The sequence below is a fragment of the Elaeis guineensis genome, chromosome 11 (assembly GCF_000442705.2).
Source record: "Elaeis guineensis isolate ETL-2024a chromosome 11, EG11, whole genome shotgun sequence".
In the NCBI taxonomy this organism is placed as follows: domain Eukaryota; kingdom Viridiplantae; phylum Streptophyta; class Magnoliopsida; order Arecales; family Arecaceae; genus Elaeis; species Elaeis guineensis.
Genome location: NC_026003.2, coordinates 34249712 through 34266463, shown reverse-complemented (window position 1 = coordinate 34266463; position 16752 = coordinate 34249712). Strand labels below are relative to the sequence as shown.

General features: G+C 36.2%; 1 non-coding gene across 1 annotated transcript; it reads right to left on the bottom strand.

Moving 5' to 3' along the window:
* Nucleotides 1-1093: 1093 nt before the first annotated feature.
* LOC140852743 (small nucleolar RNA R71) lies at nucleotides 1094-1199 on the bottom strand. Its single transcript, XR_012135643.1, has one exon. It is a non-coding gene; the product is annotated as a small nucleolar RNA R71 (small nucleolar RNA).
* Between the last annotated feature and the right edge of the window lie 15553 nt (nucleotides 1200-16752).

Here is a 16752-nt window from a genome sequence, read left to right as displayed (position 1 = left end):
CATCTCCATAATTAATCTTAAGGGTAATAACCCATTAACCAGATAAGGTGGGGATTTGATCACCCTTCCTTGGCCCACAAATCACTCCCTTGTATTTGCATAACCTAGACCTTAATTTAAAATCAACTAGACGTCAGCCCTAGAAATTTCAAGCTCAATAGGATAAGAAAGCTCTAGAGTTGAACCGAGTGCGGATTGGTTAATTGCTCGGTGTCTAAGGCAAGTGGTTAAAGAAAGTGGTTTTCAATTGGTTCCGTTGACTGACCTGGCCAACTTAGTTGGTGTCTAAGGAAAGCAACGAGCAGGGAACCTCCCACATCTTACGCTTACCTGGCCGAGTCAGTTAGTCAGTCTTGAGCTTGGAGTGCTCAAAAGAATCTTGAAAGTTAGGAGCTGTCTAGATCTAAGTTAACCTTAGGATAGAGAGTCTATGATTGTTTAAGTTGATTGCAATTAACATCTAAACATTAATTAATTTCTCCCTTTTCATAGATTTAAGATTCTTAGGTTCTTCTCTTTAAATTTTCTTCATTCTTTTCTCACTTTATTATAAAAATATATATTATAAAAAAAAAAAAAAAAATTTCTGTGTGTGCTCTACAGTATAATTGTAAGGTGTATGCTTGGACGTAGATCGTTACGACCAGAAATCCAACCTTTTGATCCAGAAATAGAAAGAACCTTTAGAGCCAACAGACATAAAAAGATGGACCGAAATCAGGAGAATGATCCACCCAAGCAATTGAAGGAGTACTTTACTCCTTCCACATATACCTACTCTCCTTGTATTCAAGTACCCCCTGTGGAGGCCACTCAATATGAAATTAAGTCCAGTATAATCCAAATGTTACCTTCATTTTATGGACTTAGTAATGAAGACCCTTATAAACATCTTGAAGAATTTCTTGAGATATGCTCAACTGTCAAAATTCACAACTTCTCCGATGATGCTCTTAGGTTGAAATTATTCCCTTTTTCACTTAAGGACAAAGCCAAATACTGGCTACATACTTTGGATTCCATGACTATATCAACCTGGGACCAGCTGCAAGGAGAGTTTCTCAAGAAATATTTTCCCATAGGAAAAATGAATCAAATAAGGAAAGCCATAACTAGTTTTTCCCAATTAGATGGAGAAATGTTTCATGAAACATGGGAAAGATTAAAGGATCTTATTAGAAAATGTCCCCACCATGCTGTACCCAAGTGGCAGTTAATCCAATTTTTTATGATGGGCTCTCTGAAAGACATCGACAAATGGTCGATGCATCATGCGGTGGGACATTCATGCTGAAAAGTGAGGATGAGGCATGGCAACTGTTTGAAATTTTAAGTGAAAATTCATTGCATCATATGTTTGCCTCTATTAGAGATAAACCCATGTTAAACCCAAAAAGAGGTGGAATATATGAAGTAGGAAATACCATAGACATCCATCAAAAGGTAGATGAACTGTCCCAAAAATTAGATCGTCTTCTAAATACTGGACAATCCCTGATTCCACCTAATCCAATCCAAAAAGTTTGTGCATTGTGTGCAAGTCCGAACCATTTTGTTAATGAATGCCCAGCCGCACCTCAATTTCCTGAGTTTGTGCACGAGCAGGTTCAGCAAGCTCAAGTCCAACAAGCTCGCAGACCAGGAAACGATCCATATTCGAACACGTATAACCCCGGCTGGAGAAACCATCCAAATTTTTCCTGGAGACCACAACCAGTGGTTGGTCCTGCCACACCTCGACCTCAATATCAGGATCCAACATATAGGCATGGATCATACCATCAATTTCAAAATGCTCCTCAACCATCTACTACTGGTCACAGCTCAGCTTTTGAGGAAAAGTTCTGAAAGCACTAGAACGATTAGAAGTCAACACTCAGATCCTTAACTCTCACACACAATCTATTGCTAAGCTAGAGACCCAAATAGGTCAACTAGCGTCTGCATTCAGTAAGAGGGAAGAAGGAAAATTACCTAGCCAACCCGAGAACAACCCAAGAGGGCAATTTGTGATTGAGAGTTATAATACCCCAGAAGATTTTTCTGAACATGCCAAATCAATCATGACTCTGAGAAGTGGGAAGGTCATTGAACACACTAGTAAAACCAATGAGACTGACCCTAAACCTCTAACCAAATCCAAATCACCCAAGAACAAGGAGGACCTGAAAATAGAGAAGGAACCAACTGCACCGGAATCATCTTACTTGCCTAAAGCCCCATTTCCGGATGCCCTGAAAGCCCTATTCCTGCAGATAAGAAGGGAGGAAAACTCGATGAGATGTTGGAATTATTTAAGCAAGTCCAAATTAATCTTCCCCTTCTAGACGCAATCAAACAGGTCCCTGCTTATGCCAAATTTTTGAAGGATTTGTGTACCCAAAAATGTAAATCTAGATCATAAATCCCAAAGAAAGTACGTCTCACTGAACAGGCTAGTTCTGTCATCCAGCATGCCACTCCTCCAAAGCTTAAAGACCCAGGAGCCCCCATCATTTCCTGTGTTATAGGAGATATCACATTGAAAAAGCTCTTCTGGATTTAGGGGCAAGTGTGAATCTTTTACCTAGTTCGGTGTATGAACTTTTTGGATTCGGAGAACTGAAACCCACATCAGTTACATTACAGTTAGCCAACAGATCAATTAAGGAACCACGTGGAATGCTTGAGGATGTCTTGGTCAAGGTAGATGAGTTTTACTTTCCAGTTGATTTTCTGGTTCTCGATATGGAATTAAGTGGCAACCCCAGACAAATCCCCATTATCTTAGGACGACCTTTCCTAACTACGGCGAATGCATGCATCAACTGTAGGACAGGAGTCATGGACGTATCATTTGGGAATAAGAAACTGAGACTGAATGTGTTTGGTACTTCCCAAGGACCATCAATGGATAGTTGCTTCAAAGTAGATACACTAGAAGACCTTATAGAAGATGCAACACCCACAATTCTAGCACCTGACCCCTTAGATACTTGCTTGGCTCACTTTGGAGTGTATGACTTTAAGGGATATATGAAAGAAGTTAACATATTGTTGGATACACCAAATGATAAAATCACTCCTCCATGGATAATCAAGTATGAGCCATTGCCCATCTTTTGTTGGTTTTATTGCATATGACGTCTGGCTGAAGACGTAAAACTTAGCGCTTTTTGGGAGGCAACCCAAATTTCTCCTATCTTGTGTTAACTGATCATCATTTTTTTTAAGAATAAAGGACCACTCTGTATGGAAGAGTCTGTTAATAAACTTGACGTCTGGCTGAAGACATAAAACTTAGCACTTTTTGGGAGGCAACCCAACGATTTCATATTTTTTTACTTTACCGCAGCTGCAGGAATTTAGAATAAGAGCCTATTAATCAATGAAGTTATCTTCAACTTCCGAAGCAAAATTATCCCAGGTGCACTCTCTCCTTTTATTTTCTTTGCTTTCCTACTCCATTGAGGACAATGTAGATTAAGTTGGGGGGGGAAGGAAATTAATCAAATCCTCGAGTATGGTCAGAAATAATTAGTTTTGTGTATTCAAATTTTATTTTGATTAAGAGTCAATTAGGCATCCTAATAAATGAATAATTAACGGTCAAGATAATTTTAGAGATACTGAGGAATAAATTATTAAGAAAACCCAATGAATGGTAGGGTTTAAACTAGACCAAATTTTAGGAGTAATTCTACAACCCTCTTCTTACTGATCTCAATAAAGAATCTGCTTCATGAGAAATTGGGTAAAGATCGAGATATGCTTTTTATTTAAAAAAAAAAAAAAAAAAAAAAAAAAAAAAAAAACATTGGTCTCTTACTGAGTAACCGGGCCCTTTCGCCTAAGTAAGCGTTGTGGTTCGCGTAAAAAGGTAGGCAATGTTATATATATATATATATATATATATATATATAAATAAAAAAAAAAAAATCTCTTTCCCATTAAGTTAGAGAATTTAAAGAGTAAAGTGGGGAGTTGGTGAAAGAAAAGCTCTGAAATTTCTTTAGTTAATACTCAGCCACTAATTGGGTCAAATTGATAATCCAATGAAATATCTCTTTAATGGTCTGACCAAGTATCATCTACCTTTTGGGATGCCTAAACTAATTTTTGATTCAAAACCGAATTGGTACACAATGCTGATATATCTATTTTACTCGAGGACGAGCACATGCAAGTGAGACGTAGGAGTATATCTTACTGAACATGATCTACTGCTGAGCACTCTACTGTCAAGAGTAGCTCGCAAAAGATATGGTTATAAGTGTCCCTCTGACCTGAGATCACTATAGTGACTTGCAAGCAACTCACTGTGCTTTGGTGCCGAGCTACCTGAATTTTTAATTTAGTGATGAAAAATTTTTGAACACAGTCAAGTACTTGCGATGTCGGTGTGTGAGTCAAGATAGAATTAACCCCTCTGAATAAGTAGGAGTTATGTATCAATGTGTTTCAATTCAGTAAAACTTCGATCGAGGTAATCCATGTGATGGATTTAAAAAATTAAAATATAATATAGATGACCATATCAGGGTTGACAGTTAAACCTTAGATCACCTTGAGTATTTGAGTCTAAGGGATGAATTATATGGTAACCATATGCTCATAGGTTCTTGAATGATGCTTTGCAATCTTTCGACCTATTTAGATGTTGGATATCATTGCTAGATGGTTACTTTGATTGATATAGAAAGATTATTTTTATACTATCAGCATAGGTTCAAACCTATGGGGTTGGATTCAAAAGAAGTTTCTGACTGATCGTATGGCTGATCAATAATTAAAAATCATTCTAAGGTAAAATAGTCAATTCGATTGATGATTAACCCTATGCAAAAGTTATAATAAATCAATTTCTAATTATTGATAAATTATAATAGAATTGATTAGTAATTAGATTATTAATTAGCTCAATTTGATTGAGTATTAAGATTTGGATCAAATCTAATTGAATTGGATTCAATTTGGTTTGACCCGATTAGGTTATGAGATGACCTAATTGCTAAAGGTGTTCGATTCTTGATTTGATCAGAATTTGAGCTCGATTTATTTTTAATTTGATTAAAATTTAATTAAAGCTATTTTTTGTCTAATTAGATTAGATTTAGTGGTCTAATTAGGTCTAACCTAATTTGGTTGGATTAAGAATCTAATTGGATGAGAAATCAATTTCGAATTCAAATCTCTTGCACCTCCTTTCTCTGCGCCCTCTATTTCTTCATATGAAAAATTTTTTATATGAATTTTTTCTCATGCCCAGAAGTAGTTTCACACTTATATCTGATTTTTTTTTAGATTAGAAATTGGTTGGTTTAAATTTGAGTTCAAATGAATTTGAATTTGAATGAAAACATAGAGTCCAAATCGAGTTGGACTCTTCTCTTCATGCCACCACCTTTCTCCATGCACAAAGTGCTTTTGCATAAAATTTTTTACACCATTCTAATGCTGGTCACCCACTATCTGAGTTATTAAGATGAGAATAAAATTCAAATCAAATTTTAATTCAAATTTGATTTGAATTGGTGATAAGGATCAACCAACATTTGAACTTGAACCAAAATTATCTTATTCTTATCCTTATCTTTCATGGGACGCCACCCTTAAGAAGGGATAAATTTTGTGTGATAAAAAGAGAAAAAATTGGCATGAGAAATCTCAAAGTTGGGGCATGAAAATCAGAGAGTGGGTCGGGCTTCCGTGCATGAGAAACAGAAGAAGTGATCTTTCTCTTGGGCGTGAGGTCTAGGGTGGGTTCTAGAATTTTGACTCTAAATTTTGGGAGAGAAAAAATACAAGAGTAAGTCTTGTCTAATTTTTCACACCACCACCTCCTCATAAAGTGTCATCTTCTAATCTAGATGAGTTCAGATGATTCAAAGAAAAGAGCTTGGATCAGCCATCCAGAGTCTTCGACATGAGCTAGCACTCTCGGAAAGGACGATCCGATCAGAACTTCGAGTGGATGATCTATAGAGATCGAATGACCTGTGCAGCTACTCAGCATCAATGAGAGCTTCATACCATGCCTACCAACAATGGAGATCATCGACCCATGATAAGATGATAAGTTCTGAACTCAATCGATGTGATTTAAAGGTTTGATGTGATTCAGGGTATCGATGTGATCGATGCAGTTTTTTATTTTACAATAGATTTTATATGTAAAATTTTTATATCATAGATCCTTTATGATAGTTTAAATCTAATCTAAAGTATGTGGAGGAGATTAAAGTGTTTAATCTTTTATTTTTTTACTATAAAATTTTAAAAATACATGCTTTGAACTATCCATTTTTCTTATAGGATGTATGCCCTAGGGCATAATTTGTATGATTGACTTTTATATTAATAAAATTTAGATTTTTATTCATTCACATTTATTTTTATTATGTCTGTGAATCATCCATTGAGTTAATCGGTATGATAATACATATTCGTAAGAGTTAAAAATTTGAGACATGTTATTATTAGTTAACTCATAAATTATTTTCGATCGTAGGATCATCATGAGGATGATGATTGTTTCAGAAAGATTGATGCATGATCACTTTTTTCAGATAGATGAGTCTTGAATCTATGATATGAAGATATCGGAGCGAAAGTATATGTGCTTGTTAAGAACAAAGGTACTGAGCATGATCAATCTTGAGTAGTCACAAGAATACTACCTTCTCATCAGAAACTTACTCATAGCTACAGTAGTATGTTTAGTTCTCTGACCTGAGGTGCATCGACAGTTCACCTTGAGGGTACTATAGTTTGATTATACCATAACTCGATCTTCTAGCTATATAAAATCTTGAGGTGTATGTTGGCTGTAGTATGCTCATTGTAGAAATTGGATTGCACCAAGATAGGATCTATCAACCTCGGTATAAGAAGAGTAGTCCTATGTAGATCACGAGATTGAGTCCTGAAGTCTATGGCCATGGTAGTGTGAATAATGAAAAGGTGTTTTCATAATGTTTCACATCGGACTCGAATCAATTGATTTTAACATATGACAAGGATAAGATTTGATAAGTTATCCTTGACCTCTGTCCTATTGGGACTCAAGATAATCGAATCATATGGTAACTGCATCTAAAGGTTTATCCCTTCAATTCTGATGGCTTGCCACTATATATTACTAGATGTCATTAGTGGATTGTGAGAGCTTACTAGGATCATTCTAGATTGATGATTCTTGATGGGTGTGAGTTAAATTGTTCCAATCTATTGAAAGAAGTTTCTATTAGATGTATGTCTTAGAAGCCAACTAGTAGCTGACACATTGTTCATTCTATATCATAAATTTGTAATTTAAACTTTTGATTTAATCAATAAAGGATATTTTATTTTTCATTCAAGTGTTATGTGTCCTTGAATTGTCTTTGAAATTAATGTTATGATACATATTCTCAATTGTAGAGAATTAGAGGTATGTACAATCAATTCTAAAATTACTCTTGATCATAGGATAGTCATGGGGACGGTGATCGATCTAGATAGATCAATGCATGGTTCACTTCTTTTGAGGTAGATGAGTCTTTAGTCTATGATATAGAGATATTGAGTGGTAAGTACAGATAGTTGTTAGAGAATAATAAGTACTGAGCATGACCATATGAAAGATCACTTCGATTTCTATCTAATTGTCAGTGATCATCTCGATGGCTTAGTTGTGTGACTGATCTTTTGATCTGCAGTGTCACAGTTGCTTATAGTAAGACTACTATTGTTGGATGGATGTCTGGCCAGGATACCACCTCCTAAGATCTTTTTAGTACCACACGATGCAGCAAGAAGAAACAAAATAAAAGAAAAACAATCAAAATACGTGGATCAGCCACAAAAAGGCTCGCCTCCACGGGGCATGCAAACTTCACTATGAAAAAAAAAAATTTACAAGAGGAGACCTCACCCTCAACCCTTGTACACCCAATTCTCTCTCACTAGAAGTTTCCCTCACAAAAGCTCTCTCTCTTGAAGAGCCCCTGAACCCATGAAGTGCCTGGCGATCGCTGTCCAGGAGCCTCCTTCTCCTTTTCTCTCAGTGCTTCCACCTCTCTCTTCTCCTCGATTCCGTGCGGGCTTTGTACAGTGCAAATTCGAACCACTCCCTTTACTGTTCCACGCACAGGCTTTTAAAGGGTTAAAACTAGGTTTAAACTTGATTAGAGAGGGATTAGGAGTCCTAAATAAAACCAAAAAACCCCCTGGACCATCGGATCAAGATCGTAATCTTTCTGAGCTATCCGATCGTACTCTGATCCATGAAATAGTACCGTAGACTGCGAGAAATGCATGGAAAATGCCCACGCGGTCCACAGGCCCAGCCGTGGACCGCCCGATCCATGGTGGACCGGTGCAAAGGGCCAACGCTGGCCTGGGCCGGCCCGCTCCCGCGTGCGGGCCTACGCATGCCTGGGCCTCATGCCCGACTGGGCCGTGCGCCCGCCTGGGCCGCGCCGCTGCCGCCCATCGTCGGTCGTCGGTGGTCCTCCGCCGCCTCGAATCTCATGCCGACTTTCAAAAGCTCGTATCTCCTCCATCCGAGGTTCGTTTCAGGTGATCTTTGTCTCGTTGGACTCCATTTTTTGCCGCAAACCTCACTGTGGGCTCAATGTAGGCTGAATCTCAAGGCATCAAATCCTAACAACTATAGTTTGACTACACATAAGCATTGACTCAATCATGAGTTTTTATAGTGGATATTGGCTTTGGTTGGTTGAGCTGTGTGAGCAACATGTGCATCTAATGGGATCTATCAACCTTAATAGAGAGGAGTAGTTTCATGAGATTTGAGAAGCTGAGTCCATAAGTCTATGGCCATAGCAGTGTGATTGATGAAAAAATTTTTATTTAGAATCACTTTTGGACTTGAGCTGATTAGATCTATCATATGACTGATGATGAGATTTGATGATTTATCCATGACCTGCTACTTAGTCGGGACTTACGATAGAGAGACTGTATCATACATTAACTACACCTAAAGATTCTATTTCGATTCTGTTGGGTTGTCACTATATATTGCTAGATGTCACTGGTGGATTATGAGAGCTCAATAGGATCATTTTGGATCAATGATCTTTATTGAGTTAGAGTAAAATTATTCCAACACATTGAAAGGGATTTCAGAAATACCTATGATAGAGATCATGGTATATCTCACTATCAGATAGAATTGAACCTATGGGGTCATACATAAAGAGAGAAGACCTTGATTAGTTATAATTGAGCTTATAAAGCATCAATTAATATGGATTTAGAGAAATCCTATTGGATTCATGTTAACCTTGCTAGCACTTGGGTGAATCAATTTTTTTTTATAGTTGGTTTGCTTATATGATAAGCATTAGCCAATTCCAACACTTGATTTGAACCTAATTGAATTTGATTCAATAGCCTCCAATAGTTGGATGGTGTCCTATCTTCTAAGAAAAATGACTAAGCTGCACTTTGTGGGATAAGAAGAAAGGGCCACTGAGATATTAGCCCTGATACACACTGACGTGTACAATCCATTCGATGTACAAGCCAGGGGTGGCTATGTCTACTTCATAACTTTTACTAATGATTATTCACAGTATGATTTTATATATTTGATGCATCATAAGTCTAAAGCCTTTGAAAAGTTCATAGAGTTCAAATATGAAGTAGAAAAATAGATCAAAAAATCCATAAAGATTCTTTGATCAAATCGAGGAGGGGAATACCTTAGTAAAAAATTTTGGGCCTATCTTAAGAATAATGGCATAGTCTCATAGTGGACACCTCCAAGGATGCCTCAGCTCAATGGGTATCCGAAAGGAGAAATCAGATCCTATTAGATATGATCTGATCCATGATGAGCTTTACAGACCTTCCTGTCATTCTTTAAGGACATGCACTATTTTTTATAATTCATCTTTTGAATCAGGTTACCTCTAAATCCATTTCTACCACTCCACATGAGTTATGGCATGATAAGAAGTCGACTCTTGGGTACCTCAGGATTTGGAGATGTCCGATCCATGTCAAGAGACAATAAGTGAACAAGTTAGAGGCTAGGTCTTTTAGGGCTCGCTTTATAGGGTAACCTAAAAAATTCATGGGATACTACTTCTATCTTCTTGAAGATCATAATATGATTATGAGCCATCATGCTGTCTTCTTAAAAAAAAAATTATCTAAGATGGAGGTAGTGGTAGGAAGATTAAGCTCGAAGAGAAGGTCTCTGAAGAGCATCGAGTCCAAGAATTTGAATCCAGTAGTGAGCCAGTTGATGTGGTACCTCCTCCATCTCATAGATCAAGTAGGGTCTCCCATCCTCCTAAAAGTTACTTGGGTATTCTTACAGAGGATCTATAGGAAGCATTCCTTGTGGGAGATAAAAATATTAGGAATGATCCTAAGATGTACGATGAGGCAATGTTAGATATTAACTCCGAGAATTGGATGGAAGTGATGAAGTCAGAAATTGACTTCATGCATTCCAACCATGTTTGGTCCTTAGTAGATCCACCTAAAGGTATTGTATCTATTAGGTGTAAATAGATTTATAAAAAGAAAATTGGATCAGATGATAAGATAGAGATCTATAAGGCAAGGCTAGTTGTGAAAGGTGACATTCAATACGAAGGTATTGACTATCAAGAAACTTTTTCACCTGTGGCCATGCTAAAATCCATCCAGACTCTGCTTGCGATTGTAACTTTTCATGATTATGAAATTTGATAGATGGATGTGAAAACTATTTTTCTAAATAGATATCTTGAGGAAGATATCTATATGAAGCAGCCTTTAGATTTTAAATCCAGTGATAGTGATCATAAGGTTAGCAAGCTGCAAAGATCCATATATGGACTCAAGCAAGCATCTCAAAGTTGAAACACTCACTTTAATAATGTAATCAAAATATTTGATTTAATCAAAAATAAGGAGGAGCTGTGTGTGTATAAAAAGGTTAGTGGGAGCGCTGTAACATTCCTCGTATTATACGTGGATGACATCCTTCTGATTGGGAGTGATATTTCCATGCTGACATCGATTAAAGTATGGTTGTCAAAAGTATTCACCATGAAAGACCTAGGAAAAGCTTCCTAAATTCTTGGTATAAAGGTCTATAGGGATAAATCTAAAAGAATGATAGGACTCTCATAGTGAATGTACATAGAAGAGGTGCTAAAGAGGTTCAGTATGGAAAACTCCAAGAGAAGACTCTTACCCCTTAAACATGGCATTCATTTCTCCAAGAAGATATGCCCTGACACAACTGAGGAGATCCAATGCATAAGCAAGATCTCTTATACTTCAGTAATAGAAAATCTTATGTATGCCATGTTATGTACATGATCTAAAATAGCCCTTGTCGTGAGTGTCATAAGTAGATATCAGGCGAATCTAGATGAAGAACACTAGATTACTATGAAGAACATCCTTAAGTACTTGAGAAGAACTAAGGATTTGTTCTTGATCTTTGATGGAGGATCGACGCTGAAAGTGGAGGGATACATTGATTCAAACTTTATGATTGATTTCGATAATAAAAAGTCTACATCGAGATGTATTTTTTTGAGTAATAGAGGATCAGTTAGCTAGAAAAATTTCAAGCAGTCGATCATTGCATATTCAATCATGGAAGCTGAGTACATCATCATCTTTGAAGCTTCTAAAGAAACTTTTTGGTTCAAGAAGTTCATGCGGAGCTAGGTGTAATGCTATCAGATGTCATTGCACTACATTGTGATAATAACAGTGCCATAGTCCTCGCTAAAAAGTCCAAGTCTCATCAGAAGTCCAAGCATATAGAGCAGCAATTTCACATCATATGCGAATATCTTGAGAAGAAGTTCATCGAGGTGCAGAGAGTTGACTCCATGTAAAATATGATAGATTCACTGACTAATCCTCTCAGCCAGCAGAAGATCGAAGCTCACCTTGAGAAGATGGGTATTAGGTATATGGCCAATTAGCTTTAGGTTAAGTGGGTGTTTGTTAGATGAGTACCCTAGAAGTCAATTGTTGGCTGATATATTATGTAATTTTAAGACTTAACTTTATATTTGTAATATTTTTATTATTAATAAAAGATATTTTTATTTTCAATCATATTTTTGTGTTCATGATTTGTCCTAAAAATTAATAAAAATAATTTTTATATATTCTGAAGGTATTGAGAATTTGAGATATACATTAATTAGTGGTTAGTTTCTAAATGCTTTCGATTAAAAAATCATCTGGAGGACAGTGATCATCCATTTAAAGATCGATGCATGGATTACCTTCTTTCTAGGCAGATGAGTCTTGGGTCTACAGTGTAGGGATACTGAGGTGAGAGTACAGATGGTTGTTAGAGAATAACTTGCACTAAGTGTGACCAATATGAAAAATCACTTGGATGTCTACTCACTCATTAGTAGTTGTCTCGATGCTGTAGTAATATGAGTGGTCCTTTGACCTATGGGATCATCGACTATTTACAACGAGGCTACTGTGTTTGACTATACATTTCTCTGATCCCTAGCCATTTGAGATCTTGCTATGTATGTTGGCTACAGTAGGTTCAAATTCGCTGTTAGGAGTAGGATATGTTACGATAAAATTTTTCTTTATAATTTTCTAACTCATATAATGATATTTATTATTTGATAATAAAATGAGGTATTGATTCATTATTTTAGTTATATCTTATTATATCTAAGATTATGATGAACCCCAAAGATTAGGATAATAATTTTAGCAGACATGAATGGGTCATGCCAGTGAGACCTAAAATCCTAAAATTCTAATCTTAAATATTTCTGATCATAGAAGCATTGAGTCGAGGATCAATATTCTGGATAGACTGATATATCCTTTGTATGCTCGATGGAGAGGGTGGCTGATCTCATTAGCCACTTGTGTGGGACACTAATATAAGGATGTAGGTGCTTATTTAGATATGAGTCCACTAAATTGACTCGACGACAGAAAATATCTTATGGAAGCCTTACTTGTATATTAAAGATGGTTCTCTAAGTGGGAGTTGTGCATGTGATTCTTAGACTTGAGATCACCATGGTATCTTGTGCACATAAATTCATATTTTGGTTTATATCCAGACATAGCATTAAGACATGTACGGGATGTTCTGGATATGGTAGAGTGTGTATGAAGGTTATGAGTAGGTCAATATGGAATCGATCATTCCTAGTAAGAGGAGATCGCATCCTATGTATTCTCATCCCTAGATGACTCAGAAAAAGTTTTTTGGCCAAAAACAGGAAGGAGATTAGAAAGAGTTTCTAATGCTTCATCATTGGAGTCATCATTGGTTAATTGAGAATCGATATGAATATATATTTAAGGTTGACATAATTCCATACTCATGAACATATTAAGGATGCAAGGATGATCTAAAGATTGAATTGTATGGTAACTTGCCACTGAAAGATATATTTGATATTTTTATCAAATTTTATATCTTCTAGATAGTCATGATATGTTACTAGATATCAATCTTGACTTGTAAGTTTGATCAAATTGAAGTATTTAATTCGATCGTCAATTAGAAAGGATTCTAATTGTTGAACTCGGGTTAGCTCGATTGGACCTAAATTGGTTAGATTGGAATCTAATTAAATTTAGTCAACTTGCAATCAGATCTATTGTCAGCTAGATATGGAACCCAATGGATCACACATATATAAAAATTGACCAAAGACCCTTTTGATAAGGTTGATTGAAATTTTGGATCCAATCAGGGTTCCCGATAAATATTTTAGCACGTGTGGAAACTCTAGCTTCTTAGGAGATCAATTTGGTCTCATACCTTGCTAATTTGCTAACCTAATTAGGTGAGTAATTGGGTTAGGCCATGCCACTTAGGGGCAGCCCAAAAAGGAGTGCCACATTTTAAGTTAATGCCAAAAATCAAGAGTCCTTTTTGTTAACGACTCTTGGCGCAATTTTAAGAAGAGTGCACATGCTCATTGGTTTTGGCATGCAGAAGGACCAAGAGTCCTTCTGCTTTGGGTCTCAGGCTCTTATGGCATTAGATCAAAATCTTAACCACTATGCACACATTTTATACTATGAAAAATCCTTTGGATTATGCATGGAATTTTTTTTGGAACCATGCCACGTGCACGCGAGGTCTTTTGGACGCACAAAGAGACGTGAAGACTCCTATTTTAAGGAGTCTTAGGCAACACAATTATCTGGTATTTTTTCTAATAAAGATCAAATTTAAATGCTGATTACATGTGATAAGTATGGAAAATTATCAGGTAATGGAGAGTTGCTTTTGATGCCCTTTTACTGGACATGTGCGCATGACAGAGATAGGACTCACGCATCTCTCCCTGATGAAGAGTCCTTCTATTGTTTAAATTCCTATCCAAATGGGGCATCCCTTGCTGATTGCCTTCCCATTTGAATCAAGGAATATGTGGAAATGTTTCACGCTAATCTGGAAATAGAAGAGATGCCAATTGCATCTCTTTCTAGGCGTGCGCGCGTGAGAGGGAAGTAGTCGACGTATCACACCCTGATGAGTCCTTCTGTTTGAAGACTCTCAGATAAGTGATATGAAGACTCGATATGGCTTTTCAGATAAGCTGTGTCTTCTCATTGGTGCCCCATTTGGTACTATAAATAGGAGATGACAGATGAATTGATCATTCAATTCTTACATCCCTTATCCACTCCATCTCTCCCTCTCTTACAACTCTAGGGTTTAGGACAAAGGCTTGTTCTTTTAAGACAAGCCTATTCCTAATAGTTCTAAGGGTTTAAGAGGTCTAGAAAAAGGTGGTCAGGTCCAGTTGATGGTTTTGAGAGGTTCAGACTCAAGTTTGAAGGGAGGTCTGATCGACTGGTGGCTAGTCGAATTCTAGGGGCTAGAACTCTTGAAGCAAGGTGAAGGAGGAGCACTGTCTTTGGTCTAATTTTTGTGTGGATCATCATTAGAGGGCGGACACTTGGATGCCTTATAAAAATTGAGATTAGCACTATAGGTATTCTTCTTATCCATGTTTGCATAAATTATGCTTTGATTGTTATAGTTAAGGGTTCCTGGGCATTAGGGTTTTTGGTGTGTCAGGTGTTTTAAATAAAAAATTTAAACACCTAGCTCCTTCACTATGCCATCAAAACCCAATAATGGTATTAGAGCTTATCTTGATTTGTACAATCAAAGCTTAGAATAGTGTCTTGATTGTAATCAAGCTTGGATTTTTGGTTTGATTCAAGTCGGATCAATGGTTGAACCCAATTAAACATTCAAACCCTAATATGTCTTAGAAATATATTTTAGATACATAATATTAAATGCATGATGTATGTTTGGATATTTTTTTGTAGACTAGTACTCGAATTGAGGTTCATCATCAGACCGTCCAGTCATAAGAGCAAGTAGGGTTCAAAGACCCTCTCTTTCCATTCCATGGGGTACTCTTATGGTGTGTAGGGGTGCCACTTTGATGTTCCAAAAAGAAAAACCATGAAAAGAGTATTTTATATTGATACATATTATTAGTACTTCATGCATATAATATGTTTAAGTTGCTATGCTATAAACATGTTGTATGATTATGATTTCATATCTTAGAGATATGATTAGATGCCATGATTAGTTGTTATGTTTATAAAGATGCAATTATAATAGTGCATCGTTATGATTGGTTGAATTAGAATGTGCATGAGGCCATTAAAGCCCTCCTGAAAATCATATTAAGTCATAGTATTATAAATCAATAGTTGACCTATTTCTTGAAACGATTAATCAATTGGTGTCTAAAGAGTATTTCAAGTATGGTGGTTCTCTAATTGGTTCTGTTTGCTGGACTGAAAAATTTATTGGTGTCTAAGAAAAGCAATGGAGGGACCCCCACCAATCTTAACACTTTTCTGACCAATTGAATTAGTTCAAATCTTGAATGAAGGTTGCTCAGTGTTTTGAATACTACATATGCCTTTCTTTATGCTGAGTCAATATCCTGTCAAAAATTATAGTAGGTTTGTTGTGATATCCACAAGGCTTGCTATGAAAATTTATGTAAGGTTATCTTAGTACATATTATATGCTTGATGGCATATTTGGATATGTTGCTTTGTTGTGATATCCACAAAGATAATATTTTTTAGATATGACTGTATGAAAATGAAAGATCTGATTTAATTAAAAAATAATATAGCTTGTTGTGATATCCACAATGCTATGAGTATTTTTAGAGGCAAGGATTATATTGAGAATTGCATGAGATACAATTGGATAGATTTTTCTACCTTTGAACTCATTGAGGTTTGTTATGATATCCACGAGGCTTCATTGAGTGATTAGGGTCTCAACCCCATTAAAAAATTAGATTAGGATTTCTCGTTTACCATAGGATAGGGCTATGGTATCCGACAAAATAGTGAGAGACATAACTAAATTAAAAGATCTCATCTAGTTATGCATATCAAATAAGAGTGGTCTACTTATATTATTATTCTTTATTTATGTAGATTTAAATCTATATTATGGCTTCTTTATTTTCACTACATGAAATCATAAATGAAAATATGATGACCGATCTAGACTATGTGGATTAGTTGAGGAACTTGCTAATTAGATTAATACCGAAAAAGAACTCTGATGTTCTAGATATTTTTGACCCTGGATCGATCAGCAATAATGTTAGGAAGGCAAAGGATGTCCACTTAGATAATATCTGTATATTTTGTGATAAATTTGGATATTGGAAGAATAATTGTAAGAATTATCTTGCAAGATCTAAGTAGGGTACATAATATTAAATGCATGATGTATGT